At 34.8% G+C, this 21,427-nt stretch overlaps 1 protein-coding gene across 2 annotated transcripts in view; it reads right to left on the bottom strand.

The window, feature by feature from the left end:
- The window catches only part of LOC134691360 (solute carrier organic anion transporter family member 4C1-like), a 68,523-nt gene extending 55,589 nt beyond the window's left edge, over window positions 1-12,934 (bottom strand). Inside the window, exon 1 of one of the 2 annotated variants that reach the window (XM_063551862.1) lies at window positions 12,919-12,934. The gene's annotated coding sequence lies outside the window, so the exon portion shown is untranslated. Of the gene's footprint in view, window positions 1-6,100; window positions 6,237-12,918 lie in introns of those variants that run through there. The other variant, XM_063551859.1, reaches the window with a different exon arrangement.
- Window positions 12,935-21,427: the final 8,493 nt, after the last annotated feature.

Here is a 21,427-nt window from a genome sequence, read left to right as displayed (position 1 = left end):
GATTGAATGAAAGAGAGTTAGGCAAGATACATTTTTGTTTTTGGACAGCAATTTATTTACCCAAAGGTTAAATCAATACAAAAATAACAATGTTGATGTGTATCTTATTGTCTAGATGTATACTTTTACGTCATTAGTACATGTACTATAGGACCCACAGGGTAGTTGAGGCATAAACTAAATTCTTCCAATCTATAGAAATCAAGAAAATTTTGACGAGCTGCCGGTTGTATAGATTAGCATTGATTTAAGATTATTTGGTCTGATTTCGAAAGGTAAATGTTAGGAAAGTAAACAGTCGGAGTACTTTTTGGTCCTCCTTAAAAATTGTATCCGAAAAATAACTCTTGTTTTGGTTATAGACGACCTGGGTGACTAATTCATTATTGTAATGCATCAAGTCCCCCTTGATCGTAACTATTGGACTGAATAGATGAAAGAAATTACCCGTGGTTCATATAGCAACATACGAAAATAGCTGCAACATCTCTAACCCGAACTAACATCAGTCGTTACATTCCGCCGATCTCCGACTAATCTCCGATCACAACATTAACCTCGATAGGCTATTAGCCGCTAGAGGGCGAAGAATTTTTCGAGTTACAACATCTCTAGGACATCCACATTTTATGAATTTAACTTGTTGTTTGGTTTTTAAATATCCAATGGCAAGTATTTCATGCACATTCAGGACGAGAACAAATCATTTAATAAACAATAAATTGAACGACATGTAACGTAAATAAGTTCATCTGGATGAAGCGCGGGAAAAATTTCATTCGACAGAAGCGCTTCTCTAGATTAACCTTTTTTAGGAACGCACAAAGCCAAAATTTTAAATCTACTCGGCATGTATCGTTTGTTGGCATATACTAATTCATATTCAAGATGTTTTTTAACGGTATAGAAAATATTTCTTTTACTTTTTATAGAAATACATTACAATAATAATTGACCCTCCCCCATTGATATCTTTAACAATGCACAGCACAAGGGGAATTCTTTATTTCTAACAAAAATAATCTAGCTCTTAAATAAGGTTCACTGACGTGTAAAATTTCAATCCTGGTATCTATGGTTAGTTCATTTACTACAGCATCACACCATCTGTTGGACAATGTTTGATAGAGGTAACAGTTGGTAAATAACATTATTAAAGCGGTCAAATTTCAGTGTTTAATATTCAGAGTGAAAAGTGCATAACTGTATTATGTACTAGAATATTTACTGTATATTTGAACTTATTGTATGGAAATAGGAAAAGCTACTTGTTAATGTACAAGTATTAGTATTAGTATTTAACACGCGCATCCGGGTTTTTTTCCCAATCTAAGTATATATCCGGTTTACGTAATGGAGAAACCAAGTCTTCCATGGTATTTCTATTTTCGTGAATTAAAGAAAAATCGCATTTTCGTGGATATTAAGATTTCGGTTTTTTTCAAAGTCTGCATACAATAGAAAAACAAGGTATCAATCCATGACACACAATCAGTATGTGCAAAGCAAAAACAACAACTACATGTAAGTTAAGGAACAGCGCTTCAACTCAGCCTTGTATTGCTGCTCATCATCTCAAAGTCACAAGGAGGCTTTCACAAAGCCTATAGGCAATTTATAATTCGGTTGAACATTTAAATGTAGTAAACTTGTATCCAAGAAATTCACGAAAATTGGTACCCCACGAATAATGATGAATCAGTAATGCAAAAAAAACAAAATATCTTTTGAGCTTCCATCGTAGATGGACGTCATTATACGGCAGTATATATATATCAAGCAATACATAGTACCTAGTTATAGTCGCATAAATTTGTATTCATAAATGTGTATATATTATAAATTTGAAATATCATCAGTTTCTCTTTTCAGAGAATTGACCATAAAAATATAAAATAAAAACACACAAGACAATAATGCAAAAGTTGTCAAATTGATGGTTTAACTACGTTACGAAGTCACGGCCTCAAATAAAACATAGAAATTATAGAATTGAAGTATTTTCAAACAAAACGCAAATCATAAATACATGTAAGAAGGTTTGATAAAAACTAAAAATTATTTCCTTACAAATATCACAAAATTAAAAAAAAATTGTGAGTATGATAATTTATAGTTATGGAGAATTCAAGCAAGTTTGCGATTAGACGTCTTCTGATTGGTGAAAAGCAATTTGTCTATTGAGATAATTTCGTCTAGTGACAGTGACATAATCAACGTTTATTTCATGATTTACTCCTACGCGGGTCATTCAGTGTGCACCACATTTGTTATGTTATTTCATCACAGAAAAACAAGATATTACAGTCTTTCCTATAATAATTATGGAAAATTTAACCAACTTTTAGAACAATCAATATTCATCTAAACTTCTTAATCCCAGTTAGATCTGATAGCGCTGCTAGTTCCATGAATATCAATGATGTAGATTAATTCAGGCTGATATTTTCTCCATAGTCTTAATAAATGAACCATATTTGGATTATTTTTGCAAAATATCGTGAATATCGATAATCGGAATTTTACTATTGACCCCAAAATTGCCCCTGTGTACATTGATTGATTCCTGAGAGTTTATCGAATATAAACATGGGCCTGGATGGAGATCCTTTTCTATTCGTTATTCTCTAGTTTTTTTTGCCTATTTCTGCAGTATCGGTCCGTTGTTTTCTTTTCTGACATCTCCCCCAGACCCCTAAATATAGCCATAGAGAATTGAGGACCGTCTTAAAATTCAATTGTCCAATGGAAAATGAGTGTAATTTTAATAAAAATAAGGAACACATTTTGTCTTGCAGCAGGTCATACATACGAATCCCTCAGAGAGTTGTTGTACACGAGGCATTCGATTTCACGTTCCCGTTCTGATCGGACGATCGAGACTGCCAATTTACGTGCAACAAACAGCTAAACGCCGCATTTTAGCAAGGACCTCTTGCCGGACGGGAGACTATATTTTCATACCCACGAGTCAACGTTTGGGTGATAGAATGAGTAGTTCAAATATACCGTTTCCACATAAACTCCGTTTCTGTGAAATACATTTAATTTAAATAAATGGGACTATTTGTTTGCAAGATTTATGGTGCGTCGGAACAATAAGGTGTCTTGGTTACTGTATTGCAAGCATCAGGTTTTGGACAGGAACATAAAAAATGTATGATCGAGTTAAACATGTTTGTGAGCGTTCAATCCTTCTATTTAACCGTGGAACATTGTTATCACAACACACCATAAGAACAACATGTAAAACCAGATGGAAATGAATTCGCTAATCAAGATTAGAAATTTGAAAGGAAAAAAATAAAAGTGCTTCCCATTAATTTCAAACAGTCAAGTCCAGTGCAGGCCATGGGGCCAGTCAACAGGTCCAGTTTAGTCACGATTTTACCCTTTGCCCTACACAAAGCTAAAATGTGTTTGTTTGTCCTTTAAATTATGTAACCGTCTGCAGTGCGGGGATAGCAGACGATTGCAATGTATGATTATGTACATTATGTCATTTTTAAATGTCAACGAAATTGACGGAAGCACGTGTCAGCTGAATAATGGCTGAAAATTAGATATCAATCAATGGAAAATAATAACTACAATTAGCTTACAAAACTTTAGAATAATTTTGTGGACAATTTCAATGCAAAATATGTGCTAATGAACGATATTTAAGTATAGTAAAGATGTGGTATGATTGCAAATGAGAACACTAACCACCAGAGACAAAATGACACAAATGTATCACCGTTCGACTTTTAACACTGCATAAGAAAAATTCTAACCGTAGTCAGTCAGCTATTTATAAACGGCGCGACTTGACATAATTTTGATGGAACAAATGTGCTAATGACCTATTTAAGTGGTATAAGTGCCAATGAGACAAATTATATACCTGTGACCAAACGACATAGATATAAAGCTAATATGTGTCAACCTACGAATTCTAACAATAAGCAAAATCCATACCATAGAGTCCGCTATAAAAGACCATGACAAATCACCAGAGTCCGCTATAAAAGACCATGACAAATCACCAGAGTCCGCTATAAAAGACCATGACAAATCACCAGAGTCCGCTATAAAAGACCATGACAAATCAATACCAGAGTTCGCTATAAAAGACCATGACATGACATGACATCATTTCAACGAAAAACGTCTGCTTATGAAAGATATATATATAGATATGTGGAATGGTTGCCAGTTAGACAAACATCCACAATATACCAAATGACATATACTTAGCAAATATATATCATCAGATGAACTCCAACAATGAGAGACAGTCATAAAAGGCCCCGACATGGCAGAATGTAAAACAATTCAAACTATAACGTGTCTGTCTATAATAAAACAATAAATATATTTAAAACAAATGTGACAGCAACCAACGACAAGAATATGGCGAGATTACTTACCATGTTAGCGATAGTTCCCCTCCCCTCCTCTTCCTCTCCCCTAAACCCGATACACTAGTGTCATTCGTCTCAACTCGGCCGATTCCGTACCCCCATCTAACAGACGGAGAATAGCGGATTCTACCGAGGATTGCCGAATGACAGTGATATAGGAGCACCACATACGATTTAGATCTCTGAAAGACGAAAGAAGATGAGCAAACGATTTTTTTTTATTTGGAATTTTCCAATAAATGACCGTAAATGGCTGTTTTAAATCTTATCAACAGATAGTGTCTCAAGGTACAGTTGCAAATTTTCAAAGTATTTCTCTTTTTAGGACCATTAGTCCATTATCATTTACTATTTAAACTTACAATATGTATGATGCAATGCAGTGGTTGATCCAGGGGGTTCGGGGGTTGAAATCCCCTTTTTTGTGACGATCAAGGCTTTTGAATGGGGACATGTAGCTGGATCCGCCCCATGCAATGAGTTCATTACTAAACATGGAATACTAGAATTATAATGGATTTTGTGTGTACAAATGATGACATGAAAATTGAACGTTTAAATGCAAATTACGTTTAGTCTTTCCAACAAAATTTGTCAAAATCAAGAATGCATAATGAATATATAACCTTTATCAATGAAAATTGTTAACCACCAAAATGAAATAAATCATATTGGATGGAGTATCACTGATCTACTTGACACAAATCAAGGGAAAATCAATAAACAACAAGCTGTTTTAATACGATAACGATTATAATTAAATAACTTGTCTTTTAAAATATATCAATGACATATTTGTTCATACTTCACATCTCCGTAAATTACTGTAACAACCAAGGCTAACTTCATCAAGAGAGTTTCCTTTGCCTGACTGATAGCCCATTATCAAATACGTTCATTTGGTAAATTAGAAGAATAAATTCCAGTCCGTTGATCAATCTTTTGGTAGATATAAAATCATTGTCAGAACTTAGTATTATTCTTACTTATTGGTAAAACTGTCATGTACTATTGTGGTATTTTCTTTACATCGTTCAACTAGCTGTCTAACTTTGATTGGAATTTACAGACACTCTAAATAAGGTCTTGAATCTTCCGAACTAGTCAATACCAAACGGTTTAATTCTGCTATCTATCATCATATTGTTGTAATCGGGACCGGAGATGGAATTTTTTATTGATATTTTCAAAGTCTGTTTTAGAAGCAGGCTTATTCAGCACATCCGCAATCTTACCGGTGATGTGCGTGTAAAATAATTGTTTTTATAAAGTTAAGACGAACGTGGATCTTAGAGGTCGTTTGTGTCAAAAGGACATTACGGTTTATGTATAAGGTCATTTTAGATGTCTATTTTAAAGAGCATTGATTTAATATAGGGAAAAAACATTAATTTTCATAATTTATCCATTTTCATCCGGAAAAAAAGCATTCGCAAAAAAACTGTACAAATGGGCAGGTAGCTATGTGCGATCTAAAAATATATATTACAATATAGCATTAATTGCATTTGACACAAAATTTCTAACTTATAAATTATTAGCGATATGTAATTGTTTAACTTTTAAAAAGCTACATTTTATAATATACATTTACAAGTTTTTAAATGAAACGTAGCAAATTGTATATAGTATAACGGGACATCATGCATAGACTCCAGTTAGATGTATACATTACAACTCTAGATTCGACTTACGAGGAAAGGTAACACTAGGCCACCGGAAGCTGATTTATTACTTCAGACTAGGTAGACGAGTGGTCTAGAGCGATGAGCACAATGCAGGCGGTGTTGGCTCGATGTTCCAATAGCATGAGTTCGATTCCCAGCGAGGGAAGAACATTTAACATTGTCGTGCTGATATTTATAAATATATATATATAGATCCAGTTTGTCAGCAGGGTTAAAGAACATCAGTTGTTCGACCTGTTAGTCAAATGCGTTTTGTTTAAATATACTTTTTCACGTTTTTGGTCTTTTGGAAAATGTTGTTTGTGCTGTTTTTAGATCCTTCTACAACGAAATTTGTTTGACATGCACACGTATAAAAATTGCGGTTTTTATCCAACGCAATCATAGGTTTGAACGTAGTTTTCAATTTAGACTCGTTTATATTTTTTGTTTGGGCATGTATCATATTTTCCCTCCGGTTTATATGATCCGTTCATCCTATATTGTCTCTTAAAATTCAAGAGTCAATCTTAAATTGAAAGTAAATTATATGGCCTTCCAAATACCGTTTCGATCCCTAACATCACTGAAGAGACATATATTGTCGAAATCTAGATCTGGTGTACTAAAGAAATATTGACACCGAATGTTTGTGGCACAACATCGTAGCCACTAGTTAACAATTTTTTTTCTTTCTGTGACGTATTAAATTTATATTCAGATCCATTTTGTTACATCTTGTGATCAATTTTATTTGGCAATCGTCAATGGCAGTCAGCAGGGTTAAAGAACATCAGTTGTTCGACCTGTTAGTCAAATGCGTTTTGTTTAAATATACTTTTTCACTTTTTTTGGTCTTTTGGAAAATGTTGTTTGTGCTGTTTTTAGACCCTTCTACAACGAAATTTGTTTGACATGCACACGTATAAAAATTGCGGTTTTTATCCAACGCAATCATAGGTTTGAACGTAGTTTTCAATTTAGACTCGTTTATATATATATATTGGATTTGGCAATCGTCAATGGCAGTCAGCAGGGTTAAAGAAACATAAGTTGTTCAACCTGTTAGTCAAATGCGTTTTGTTTAAATATGGTTTTTCACTTTTTTGGTCTTTTGGAAAATGTTGTTTGTGCTGTATTTAGGACCCTTCTACAATAATGCACACGTATAAAAAATGCGGTTTTTTATCCAACGCAATCATAGGTTTGAACGTAGTTTTCAATTAAGACTTGTTTATAATATTCTTTCATTTGGGCTTGTATCATATTTTCCCTCCGGTTTATATGATCCGTTCATCCTATATTGACTCTTAAAATCCAAGAATCTATCTTAAATTGGGGGTTAATTATATGGCCTTCCAAATACCGTTTCAATCCCTAACATCACTGAAGAGACATATATTGTCGAAATCTAGATCTGGTGTACAAAAAAAAATATTGACACCTTATGTTTGTGGCATAACATCTGGGCTACAGGTTCATTGTTTTCTGTTTAGTGTAAAAATTTATATTAAGATTCATTTTGTTTTATATATATATATATATATATAAGAAGTTGGAGTAAATGCACTGAGCACCTGTGGTGATAAAATGTATGGCATTTTATAGCTATTCATGCGGTATGTGTTTTGCTCATTGTTGAAAACCGTACGATTACAAACAATTGCTAGCTACTACATCATTTTGCCTCTGGTAGTGAGTTGTCGTATTGAATATCATACCACCTTTTCTTTATTTTGTAAATATTTTGTTCAAGAGGCAATGAGAAGTAGATGTAAACTAGTAAAACAGATCGTTCTCAATGAATGAACCTCTAATGTTATAAAATGCGACATAAAAACGGTATACAAAGTCCTACAAAATATAACAAATTTATTCATACATTCCGTTATTGAATTAATTAGTAATGCAAATTACGACATAAATAGTCAATCTATAGATCAGACTTAAAGTATATGTAAATCATTTATATGACAAAGAAAAGCCATATGGTACGTGTGATCTTACATTTCTGTCTTATAACCTACATCAATAATCATGTACTATAAGATGTACAATATTGCCATTTGCAAATCAAACCAAAACATAGAATCATATTCAAAACAGTGTGGTCCTGGCCATTGATTGACGACCTAAATTATCCCATTGACTGGGACAGATAAGGTGAACGTTTGTTGGTAACAATCACTGCTCACTATGTACTTGTTAAAGACACTGAATCTGTGGGGTCACCAAAGGTTCTCAACACCTAAAAAAAAGCAATTCGAAAAACGAATCCGGAATAATACGATGTGTTGATTTATATCAATAATATAAATCAAAACATAAATGTTATTCCTGAATAATTTTTCGAAATATTTTATTATTAAAGGCGTTAAGAACCTTTGGTGACCCCACAGTTTAAATTCTATAATAAGTAAGAAGTGAGCAATGGTCGTTACAGACAAACGTTCACCTAATCTGTCCCAGTCAATGGGATAATTTAGGTCGTCAATCAATGGCCAGGACCACACTGTTTTGAATATGATTCTAAATTTCTGATAATATTATCAATGAAAATTTGAACTTTGGGCGTATGCTCCTTATTCAGGTGTTCAACTAATATGTTATAAAGATATGGATTTGGTATTAAATAGCAATCTAGATCGAAATAAGAGGTATAAAAAAATAAACCTTTGTCCCAGACTGGGAAAGTTTCATTCAAGGGGTTTATGAGTTGGGGGTGCAACACAAAATGGATACCCTCTAATTTTCATTTCTAAAGTTTACGCAGAGTCAAATTAGGGGCTATAAAAAACCATTTTAATGATTCGTATATATCCCCTTGGCATTGAATTAGGAAGATATAGAAACATTCCAAGTCCATAATAAAACTTTACAAAGATTATGTAAAAAAAATGTGGAGTCCTAGATGACGAATTTCATTTATTTTTGTATTGTGACATTAACATTGCATTGCGTTCTAATCTTTTTAATAATCTAAAAGACTATGTACCATTATTTCAACATTTCAAAAAACTAAAACATATTCTAAACCCCATCCCTGAACTTGTTTTTGTCATATTGTAGTTTTCATTAAGCAGTCTTTAGAACTGAGGGAGTCTGACCCATGTCAGACAAGCTTTATGATGGTGTTGTGTTTTAATTTACATATTTATAATTGAACTTTAATATACTCTATTTTTCAATGTATTGTTTTTTATTGTATAAAATTGTTTGATTCTTTCATTTTTACCCTTATGGGTATAATTTTGTAATAAAGATTTATACATTTGGATTATTTCACGAATATTAGGGAATATTGTCCGGAGCAGAATTTTATACAACGTATAACACGGACATGCTAGGTTAAAAATCTTTGAGATAGACATTTCAAAACAGACATCATAAATGTGTTCTTGGCGACCCTCCTTTCACAAACGAATGGCACTGTATCATTAACCATCACAACGCGCAACTAACCGGCACAAAGAAAAAAAGTCGAAGAAAGGTTCAGTTCACACATAATAAAGAGAGATAATAAAAATAATGCAAATGGAAGTCTACAACACTTTCAATATGTGTTTTTATTATGTTACGGTATTTATAAAGGCAACTACACTGTCGAGCTATACTGAATTGGGATTTCAAAATTCACTTAAGTGACTTGATGTTTATACAACGCGCAATTTTTATACCTAGAAACTATACTTACCTATTAGCGAGCCGATATATTCGATTTAAGATGCAGATTTCACTTTCATAATGCACAGCGTCCGAAGTGAATTGCACCCTGTGTAATTTTAAAATACTTCCTTGAGTTCACATTTTTTCGCGACAATATCATTTCTTACCACTTTCTAATAGTGTATGTGTTCCCATTCCCTTATACTAGTTCATGTATTACCTTTCTAAACGATTGCCGAGGCTCTGTCGATGACGTTATAGGCGACCTACCGCAAATTAGATTAAGGTCAGAAATCAGAGCAGGTGTATAGTTTCTTTTATTTCAATATCAAATCAATATAACATGCTTTTAGTAGAACACCTGAATTAGTTAATAGGCCCAAAAATACTTTTTTTTAATTGGGATGGTTATACGGATGCATTATTTAGATCAGTGATGACGCATTACAGTGGTGCATCTCGCTAACCAAGGGATACAATCTAGTCTACTTCTTTCCACAGTGTAGAGGAGACCGGTGTAGGAGTGGATTGGAACGTAACCCTTGGCTTGTAAAAGAGTGGCGAAATATAGCAGAGGAACACTCAAACCCATCAACAACAAAATGGCATTTGATAAAACACACACAAATTTCTGAGGAAAATTGTCATCACTTGATTATATATATAAATTATATATATACAACTCGTCTAAACATCAACCCAACAATGTTAGATATGTAAATTTGCTTTCGCAAATTTTTTGTTCTTCCCTCGCCGGGATTTGAACACATGCTACTGAGATATCGTTACACCAAATCGCCTGCACTGTACCCGTCCCGCTAGACCACACGACCACCTGGGCTTCACAAAAATAAAGCTTTCAGTGGCCGTGTGTTACCTTTCCTCGTCAGTATTAATCTAGCGTCGTGCTACAGTACATGATATATAAGGCATGGCGATGTTATTGTTACAGATCAGCTCAACTATCTATAGTAAAGGATCCTACAAATTAATGCAAGATACAGTCACAGAAAATGATTATGTGTATATATATATAAATATAAAACTCGTCTAAACATCAACCCAACAATGTTAGATCTGTAAATTTGCTTTCACAAATTTTTTGTTCTTCCCTCGCCGGGATTCGAACACATGCTACTGAGATATCGTGACACCAAATCGCCTGCACTGCAGCCGTCCCGCTAGACCACACGACCAACATTTAGTTGCTTCTCTAATTAAATTCAACATAATATGTACGTATCACAAGCACTCGTCTCAGAAAAAAAATCCTATACGCCTTTATATAAGGGACGACATCAAAAGTTCAATGAAGGATAAAAAACTTAATCCTCATAGTTTTTTCACTGACAACCCTACCCCCTCTTAACTTAATTTGGGAAAAATTTATTAACCCATATGGATATATGTAAAAATCAATGTCGGATAACCAAATGTTGCTGCAGTTCAAACCCCCCCCCCCCCCCCCCAAAAAAAAAACTATTTGAATTAAGTTTTTTTTTATCTTACATTGATCTTTTGATGTCGTCCCTAACATGTTATATAAAGGTATATAGGAAACATGTTATATAAAGGTATATAGGGGGAAAATTCTGAGACGAGTGCCTGTGGATATTGGAATGAAAAAGAAAATGTTGCAAAACAGAAGTATTTCTGAGGAATTTAAGCATCACGTGGTTTATTCATACAGACATCAGCTACTCTATCAATCGTGTGATTATAAATATTGGAAAGGACTTAATGAGAGAATCATTCATCTACGAAATGGGATTAAGGATACCAGATTACTATGCTGGTTCTCGGCTGACTGCTACACTTTGTTCATAGAGTGAAGCGTAATATAATCAAATCAAGGTTACCAGATTACAACTTGCCAATGAGACAACTATCCACAAAAGACCAAAATGACCCGACAATTAACATATATAGGTAACCGTATGGCCGTCAACAATGAGCAAAGCACACACCGCATAGTGAGCTATAAAAGGGCCCTATATGACAATGTAAAATTATTCAAACGAGAAAACTAATATATAGTTTGTTGTGATTATTTAATTATTTGTATTTTGTTTGTCACAATGCTTTACGACGATAAATGTTGTATATTTTGCCAAGACTAATGTATTTTATTGCATATTATTAATGTTAACAGTTTACGTTTTGTAATTAGGGCATTTGTATACTTCTTTTCACTGATATATTAATTATTAAGTATCAGGGGTGGATATCTAATAAAATCAAACTGATAAATTACTTGTCCATTCGTTTTTGATCCGTTTTGTTATTTGATTTTGCCATGTGATTATGGACTTTCCGAATTGATTTTCCTCTAAGTTCAGTATTTTTGTGATTTTACTTTTTACATTGCAATAATAGCGATTCCATGTTTACAGGACTAGCCCAAGTTTCAAAATATTATAACTTGCATTGGTAAGTGTTCTTTAGTACACTCTATCACACGTATGATTTGTACTATTCAAATCCTTGGTCTCACTAGAAAAGATTGAACGGAATGATTTACACTAGCAGTTGAACATTATAACCTTTATTCGGCGACATAGCCATATTTTTTATATATTTAATTTATATTTTTTTTTTGTAGTCCTGTTCCCCTTTGTAGCTACATGTATAATAAATGCATAGAGATTTTTACAATATAAAAAAGAAGATGTGGTATTATTGCCAATGAGACAACTATCCACATAAGACCAAAATGACAAACACATTAAAAACTATAGGTAACCGTACGGCCTTCAACAATGAGCAAAGCCAATACCGCATAGTCAGCTGTAAAAGGCCCCGAAATGACAATGTAAAACAATTCAAACGAGGAAAACTAAGCCTTATTTATGTAAACAAATGAAGTATTTTTTACAACTATGGTTTGTCAGATCCCTCCTTTCAAAATCATGGTTCACATAACAGTTGTTGCACCCTAGGCCCTTGTAATGTCAATGTACACTGGCAGTAAACAATTCAATTTCCCACAGCTATTTTAAGACAAGTTATACAAACTTGGTAAAACTGCTACTTACTAGTGTTATATTGATTGGTTGTATGCCTAATTTACATCATACAATATTTGATTTAAGATTTTTTTTTTATAAACGACATTCAATTTTGTTATATCAAAACTAATTGATTGTCCAATATGTGTATATTTAACAGAAAAAGCTTACCTTAAAAATAAAATACAGCGTAAATTCCAAACTATTCCTAACTTTGGTATATTCGCATACCATTCACTACGAATGGGAATACACAATTATAGTGACGAAATACAACATCTGTTTTACAATAAAATGTCAATCATACTGTCCAAAATCGATCAGAATATAACCAGTGTTATGGATTGCACTTTATGAACCATTATATACTTATATACTCATATATATATAATGTTGTTTGTGCTGTTTTTATACCCTTCTACAACGAAATTTGTTTGACATGCACACGTATAAAAATTGCGGTTTTTTTCCAACGCAATCATAGGTTTGAACGTAGTTTTCAATTTAGACTCGTATATGAAGAACCAAAAATTTGCGAAAGCAAATTTACAGATCTAACATTGTTGGGTTGATGTTTAGACGAGTTGTATATACATTATGTACACAGCCATGTATCACCATCATTGATGGCGATCCGATGGATACATCTGTTGTAGGGTTGTCACTGACTCAGACGTACTTATGAATATAATTATTTTCTGTGACTGTATCTTACATTAATTTGTAGGATCCTTTACTATAGATAATTTAGCTGATCTGTAACAATAACATCTTCATGCCTTATATATCATGTACTGTAGTACGCCGCTAGATTAAAACTGACGTGGAAAGGTAACATATGGCCACCGAAAGCTCTTTTTTTGAGAGCCCAGGTGGTCGTGTGGTCTAGCGGGACGGCTGCAGTGCAGGCGATTTGGTGTCACGATATCACAGTAGCATGGGTTCGAATCCCGGCGAGGGAAGAACCAAAAATTTGCGAAAGCAAATTTACAGATCTAACATTGTTGGGTTGATGTTTAGACGAGTTGTATATACATTATGTACACAGCCATGTATCACCATCATTGATGGCGATCCGATGGATACATCTGTTGTAGGGTTGTCACTGACTCAGACGTACTTATGAATATAATTATTTTCTGTGACTGTATCTTACATTAATTTGTAGGATCCTTTACTATAGATAATTTAGCTGATCTGTAACAATAACATCTTCATGCCTTATATATCATGTACTGTAGTACGCCGCTAGATTAAAACTGACGTGGAAAGGTAACATATGGCCACCGAAAGCTCTTTTTTTGAGAGCCCAGGTGGTCGTGTGGACTAGCGGGACGGCTGCAGTGCAGGCGATTTGGTGTCACGATATCACAGTAGCATGGGTTCGAATCCCGGCGAGGGAAGAACCAAAAATTTGCGAAAGCAAATTTACAGATCTAACATTGTTGGGTTGATGTTTAGACGAGTTGTATATACATTATGTACACAGCCATGTATCACCATCATTGATGGCGATCCGATGGATACATCTGTTGTAGGGTTGTCACTGACTCAGACGTACTTATGAATATAATTATTTTCTGTGACTGTATCTTACATTAATTTGTAGGATCCTTTACTATAGATAATTTAGCTGATCTGTAACAATAACATCTTCATGCCTTATATATCATGTACTGTAGTACGCCGCTAGATTAAAACTGACGTGGAAAGGTAACATATGGCCACCGAAAGCTCTTTTTTTGAGAGCCCAGGTGGTCGTGTGGTCTAGCGGGACGGCTGCAGTGCAGGCGATTTGGTGTCACGATATCACAGTAGCATGGGTTCGAATCCCGGCGAGGGAAGAACCAAAAATTTGCGAAAGCAAATTTACAGATCTAACATTGTTGGGTTGATGTTTAGACGAGTTGTATATATATATATATATATATATTACAATGCAGTGTAATACATGATAGCAGATGATGCCTATAAACCAATAAATTTTAATCGCTAAATACAGACGCAGAATGGATATAGATATGTTATAATGCATCTTTTATAAGTTGTTATAAAGCAGTTCAATTGGATATTGAATAATTTAGCTGTCGTGATTTATTTGCTTCTTCAAACTTTCCAGTTGATTTAATAGATGTTGGCAGTTCTCCCTAGATCCTTTACAATTTTGCGAACTGCATCTGCAAGCTTTTAGTTTCGAGGGTATATATTATGGTTATATTATACTATATGATATAGTTTTCGTAGCCAAGTGTCATACTTTTGATTCATCAAAATCTCGTTGCGACAAGTAGTGTGTTGTCACCGTATGGCCTTCAACAATGAGCAAAGCCCAAAACGCATAGTCAGCTATAAAAGGCCCCGATAAGGCAATGTAAAACAATTCAAACGAGAAAACTAACGGTCTTATTTATATAAAAAAATGAACGAAAAATGTGACACATATACAAACGACAACCACTGAATTACGTGTTCCTGACTTTGGACAGACAAATACATACAGAATGTGGCGGGTTAAACCTGTTCAGTAGCGGGATCAAACATGTTACAATTATAGCGGTATCCCAACCCTCCCGTAACCTAAGACGGGGTCGCCCCGATATTCCGACACCCCGTTAGTCCGACACCCCATTGGTCCGACACCCCAATGGTCCGACACCCTATTAGTCCGACACCTAACTAGTCCGACACCCCGTTAGTCCGACACTTTAACATAGATTATGACATTATATATAACTATCCAAATGCTTGAAATACTGAAAAACATAATTGCAAACTGCGTTCGTACATTTAAAGATATATAACATTTACACAAGTACCCGGCCACATCCACTTGTATTTTTGTCCATTTGATGAGTTAAGCCATTTTCAACTGATTTGTATAGTACGTTCTTATGTTGTACTGTTATACATTTGTACCACTGTCCCGGGTTAGGGGAAGGGTTGGAATTTCGCTAACATGTTTAATCCCGCCACATTATGTATGTATGTGCCTGTCAGGAGCCTGGAATGCCGTGGTTGTCGTTTGTTTATGTGTTACCTATTTGTTTTTCGTTCATTTTTTTTTATATAGATAAGGCCGTTAGTTTTCCGCAGTCGTTTGAATTGTTTTACATTGTCATTTCGGGGCCTTTTAAAGCTGACTATGCGGTATGGGCTTTGCTCATTGTAAAAGACCGTACGATGACATATATTTGTAAAATTCTGTGTCATGTTGGTCTCTTGTGGAGAGTTGTTTCATTTGCAATCATACCACATCTTCTTTTATATATATATATTGGCACGATTAAAACATCGTCATTACACAATTTTAGGGGAAATAAGTTCCATTTCAGAGAATCGACAATCGCAGTTGACTTATAAATTCCTAAAAGGTGTTTCATATATATCCACTTGTTGAAGCCTATTCCTGAAAATTAGCAAAATCAAAAAAACTTTAATTGAGGAACGTCGATTATGTTACAGTTCTGATTTCTTAACTTTTACTTCAAATTATCCTATTTATGTTATCAACTACTCCTTAATTCTATTTAATGATTATCAAACTTTTCATTAGACTCCGTGTAATATGACTCATATGCTAATAAATATGTACATTTTTAGCTCACCTGACCTGAAGAGTCAAGTAAGCTTTTCTCATCACTTGGCGTCCGTCGTCCGTCTTCGTCGTCGTCTGTTAACTTTAACGAAAATCTTCTTCTCTGAATCTAATGACTTTTAACCAAACTTGGCCAGAATCATCACTATAGAGTATCAAGTTTAAAACATATCTCCGATCAATAACCACGCCTGCCGACCAACATGGCCGACATGGCGAAACATAGAACATAGGGGGAAAATGTAGTTTTTGGCTTATATCTATGAAACTAAAGCATATAGAGCAAATCTGACCGGTGGCAAACATGTTTTTTGGGATTTAGATTTATCTTCACTGACATTTTCAGACGAATACGACAACTCGTTGTTATGTTGCTGCCCCTGAGTTTGTAATTTTACGGAAATTTTGCATTTTTTTTGTTATTGTTATATCTAATACTTATCTGGTATTTAATACTATTAATTATGATTTTAACCTTGAGAGACTCTAGTTGAATTATGTAAAGTCTTGAGATGACAGTATATATTGTCTATGTATGTTATAAACTAAAAGGTATAAACACAACTGGTGATAGTTTTCAAAAGGAAAATGCCTGTATAAGTACGTCCGTAATATTATGTTAATAAGGAGCATGCATACAATTCTTGTAATGCATTCGCGTGCATTATGGCCAATAAGACGACCCATGTATCTACATTGTAGGTACCTGCGAACGCTATTATGTGTATTATTATCATGACTATGATATGCATGATTTTTATGATTGAATGTTGTATGCTCTTTGGTTGGGTGGTTGTCTCTTTGACATATTCCCCATTTCCATTCTCAATTTTATTAAAACAAATATGCTCTTGAAATTTCATTGGTTATATTAATATACCGTATAGCGGGTTATTTTCGCGGGTGTAACAATACACGATTTTCATTGAATAATGTATAAATGCGAAATATTTTGGAAGTCGTTAATTTGGCGGATTCATAACTTTCATCATACCTTTGCATGTTCACTTGTGGAATTTAATTTGGAGATTTTATTCTATCCACGAAAATTTACACCCCACAAAAATAACCCGGTATACGATATATGAAGCGATAAACTACTCCATTTTGCATTCGATGACGTCAGCGTATGTAGATATATGCACAGCAATACTTGTTTAATGAACAGCTGCGCCATGAGCGCATGATACGTCCGTCGTCTAGTTCAATTTTTATGCAATAATCATAAATTATAGTTTCATATATATGGCGTGACATGTGAGAACCCCCCTTTTTTTTTGGCTCACCTGGCCTAAAAGGACAAGGAGCTTTTCTCATCACTTGGCATCCGTCGTCGTCGTCCGTCGTCGTTAACTTTCACAAAAATCTTCTCCTCTGAAACTACTGGGCAAAATTTAACCAAACTTGGCCACAATCATCATTGGGGTATATAGTTACAAAAATCTGTCCGGTGACTCGGCCAACCAACCAAGATGGCCGCCATGGCTAAAAATAGAACAGGGGTAAAATGTAGATTTTGGCTTATAACTCTGAAACCGAAGCATTTAGAGCAAATCTGACTGGGGTTAAATTGTTGATTAAGTCGAGATCTATCTGCCCTGAAATTTTCAGACGAATCGGACAACCTTTTGTTGGGTTGCTGACCCTGAATTGGCAATTTTAAGGAAATTTTGCCGTTTTTGGTTATTATCTTGAATATTATTATAGATAGAGATTAATTGTAAACAGCAGTAATGTTCAGCAAAGTAAGATTTACAAATAAGTCAAGATGACCAAAATGACCAGTTGACCCCTTAAGGAGTTATTGCCCTTTATAATCATTTTTACCAATTTTTAGTAAACTTTTGTAATCTTTTGCAAAAATCTTCTCCTCTGACACTACTGGGCCAAATTTAACAAAACTTGGCAATAATCATCATTGGGGTATCTTGTTAAAAAAATGTGTCCGGTGACCAGGCCAACCAACCAAGATGGCCGCCATGGATAAAAATAGAACATAGAGGTTACATGTAGATTTTGGCTAATAACTCTGAAACCAAAGCATTTAGAGCAAATCGGACAAGGATTTAAATTGTTTATCAAATCTATCTGCCCTGAAATTTCCGATGAATTGGACAACCGGTTGTTGGGTTGCTGCCCCTGAATTGGTAATTTTTAAGGAAATTTTGCCGTTTTTGGTTATTATCTTGAAAATTATTATAGTAAGATATAAACTGTAAACAGTAATAATGTTCAGCAAAGTAAGATCTACAAATAAGTCAGGATATCCAAAATGGTCAGTTGACCCCTTAAAGAGTTATTACCTTTTACAGTCAATTTTTTAACACTTTTCACAAATTTTGTAACTAATGGGCAAAGTTCATTATAGATAGAGATAATTGTAAGTAGCAAGAATGTCCAGTAAAGTAATATCTACAAACACATGACCATCACCGAAAGACAATTTTGTCATTAATCCATCTATGTCTTTTGTTTCATATGCACATAGACCATGGTGAGCGAAACTTAAGAGCCTCTATTTTTATCAAATAAAAAATCAATAACTCAAAAACAAATTTTGAATCATCACCAAAAAGTATACAGATCTTTACATTTATATAAATAAGAAGTGTATAAAGTTGTAAGAAATAATCTTAAAATGGTTTTTGAGATACCGGACGTGACTGCGAGATTGATACATACCGCACAGCCAAACGGACGCCCCTCTTCGGCAAGCGTTTTGCGGCCCGTCGGAAGAAGACCAAGTGACCATATTTCTAATCCCCAGTCACCCTTGGGGGTTACTTACCAATGAATGCATATCTTTAATCAGCAATATTGAATCAATTTATTCACCAATAAATGAGTTGAAGTTGAAGATCGTTGTTTGCAGCTCCCGCAATGGAGGGGTGAGGGGTAAGCAAGTCCGTTCGGATAGCGGGTTAATTGATGTGGAAAGTGTGTTCACAGTTTCGGAATGCAAGTTATCTTATGTTGTTCCTCGTAAAGATAAACATTTGCATAATAGTACTATCGATGTGTCCCTGATTCTCTGAAAACTGGTCTAACACTAGGTTCACAAATTAGTAAGTTTCTGTGTATCAGCTTACTACTTTTGGTCGGGATTAATTGTATTGTCGGACTATTGGTGTGTCGGACTAATGGGGTGTCGGACAAATGAGGTGTCGGACCAATGGGGTGTTGGACCAATGAGGTGTCGGACTAGTGGGGTGTCGGACTAACGGGGTGTCGGAACATCGGGGCTGTCCCACCTAAGACAGTGCTTTATGCATATTTTTTTTGTGATGAATAAAATGCATGTGGTAACGTTATTAATGAAAAGTACAATGTGTATATACATGTGGTGTTCTGATTATTTGATTGACATTATATTCACCAAGATCGTGTATTTTATTATGATTGAGACAATAGTGTTATAGGAAAAGGTGTATTACATGCCTTCCGCGATTGTTATTAGATCAAGTACAAGCTAGTTATTCTATACGACAATTACATGATTTAACGGACACAGGAGACACACATTTGTATATATACATAATAAGCTGATATAAAACCAAATATACAAATGCAGGATTGAAATAGAGAGAATCGTACGAACTCGATTTTTTGTGATCGCTTTTCTTAAATATGTTATCATCTTCTTTTTCAAAGTATACCCAATTACACTTAATAAACCCATTCGTCTCAACTCGGCCGATTCCGTACCAGAGTAGCGGATTCTACCGAGGATTGCCGAATGTTAATAAACCATCTCATTTAGGATCACAGAAGACAACATTGAACTCTTGGGATCAAATGGTTCAACGAGTTTAACATTTTAAGATGCATAAAACAATTGTCAATCAACATATGAGAGAAATAGAAATTCCTGACGAATATGACAAGTTGTATTTCAAACCGAGTTGTAATCCTTTATGATAACTTGATTGATTTTTGGTGTTTTACCGCTACTTTTAAGCACCGCATTTAGGCTATTTCGTGGCGGTCTGTTTTTATTGTTGGAGGAAGCCGGAGTTCCCGCAGAAAACCACCGAACTCCGGTAGGAAAACTGACAATCCTCGTCAATTAAAATTGGAGTCGAGTGCGACTGCACGAGCGGGGTTCGATCTCACAACCTCAGTGTTGCCAGGCTAGTGATTACAGTAATAACTACTTAGACCACTCGTCCCCTAGATATTTAAAATGTTCTGCGGTGTATTTTAATTGTGTGTAGGAGAAAAAGATTGGGTATATGGGCTAAAAAAATCAACTGGATCCAAACAAAAATTGTTTTATGCACAATAAAAGCGTGTGTGGTCTTTGTTCACAACCCGGTGATTGTAAAAGGGAACATGAGAGATTCTGCATTTCAGTCAATTGAGTTGTGGTACCCCGGTTTATATATACCGATATACATATTGTCCGAATGAGCATGTCATTTGTACAACTAATACACAATCGTTTTAATGAAATAATTACTAGTAATGGTCTAGACTATAGTTAGAACAAGAATAATGATTGCTGAAAAGAGAACTGAAAGAATCAACGCCAACTGACCTTGCGAATTTAAACCAACGGCCCTACATGTATGTAGTTTGGTTCGGTGTCCAGTGAGCAAACAAAAATATAAAAGAAACACACTGCGTAATTGTCAAACTTATGATAGTCAGACTTTTTTCTTTATTCCGTTATGAGGATTTGATAGTATTGTTCGATGGCCTCGATCACTAGAGGGCCAAGCAAATCAAACGGAGCAAGTGTTATCAGCTTAAATTTTGAAGTCTGATTAGCTCACCGAGTCGTGAGCCTCACGTTAGAAACGCACAACAGTTACTCTAACGCAGGAAAGTGGTACAGGATTGCATTAACTTTGATGTCTTATTAGCTCGCTTGAGTCGTCGGCCTCGCGTGTGAAACAAACAAACCTAATGCAGGCGAAATGGTACCACAGATTGTATTTACGTGAACTTTGAAGTCTGATTCTCTCGCCAAACAAACATTTCATATTTTAAAAACCTTAAAGTTATCCGTTAGAACATATTTCTTGACTACAAGCCTATCAGATTCATTTCCCGTTGGATATACTATTCCCAGCTAAACGGTAC

Source organism: Mytilus trossulus, chromosome 11 (assembly GCF_036588685.1).
Source record: "Mytilus trossulus isolate FHL-02 chromosome 11, PNRI_Mtr1.1.1.hap1, whole genome shotgun sequence".
NCBI lineage: Eukaryota > Metazoa > Mollusca > Bivalvia > Mytilida > Mytilidae > Mytilus > Mytilus trossulus.
The sequence above is the reverse complement of the archived record's forward strand: the minus strand, read 5'-3'. Positions and strand labels throughout refer to the sequence as shown.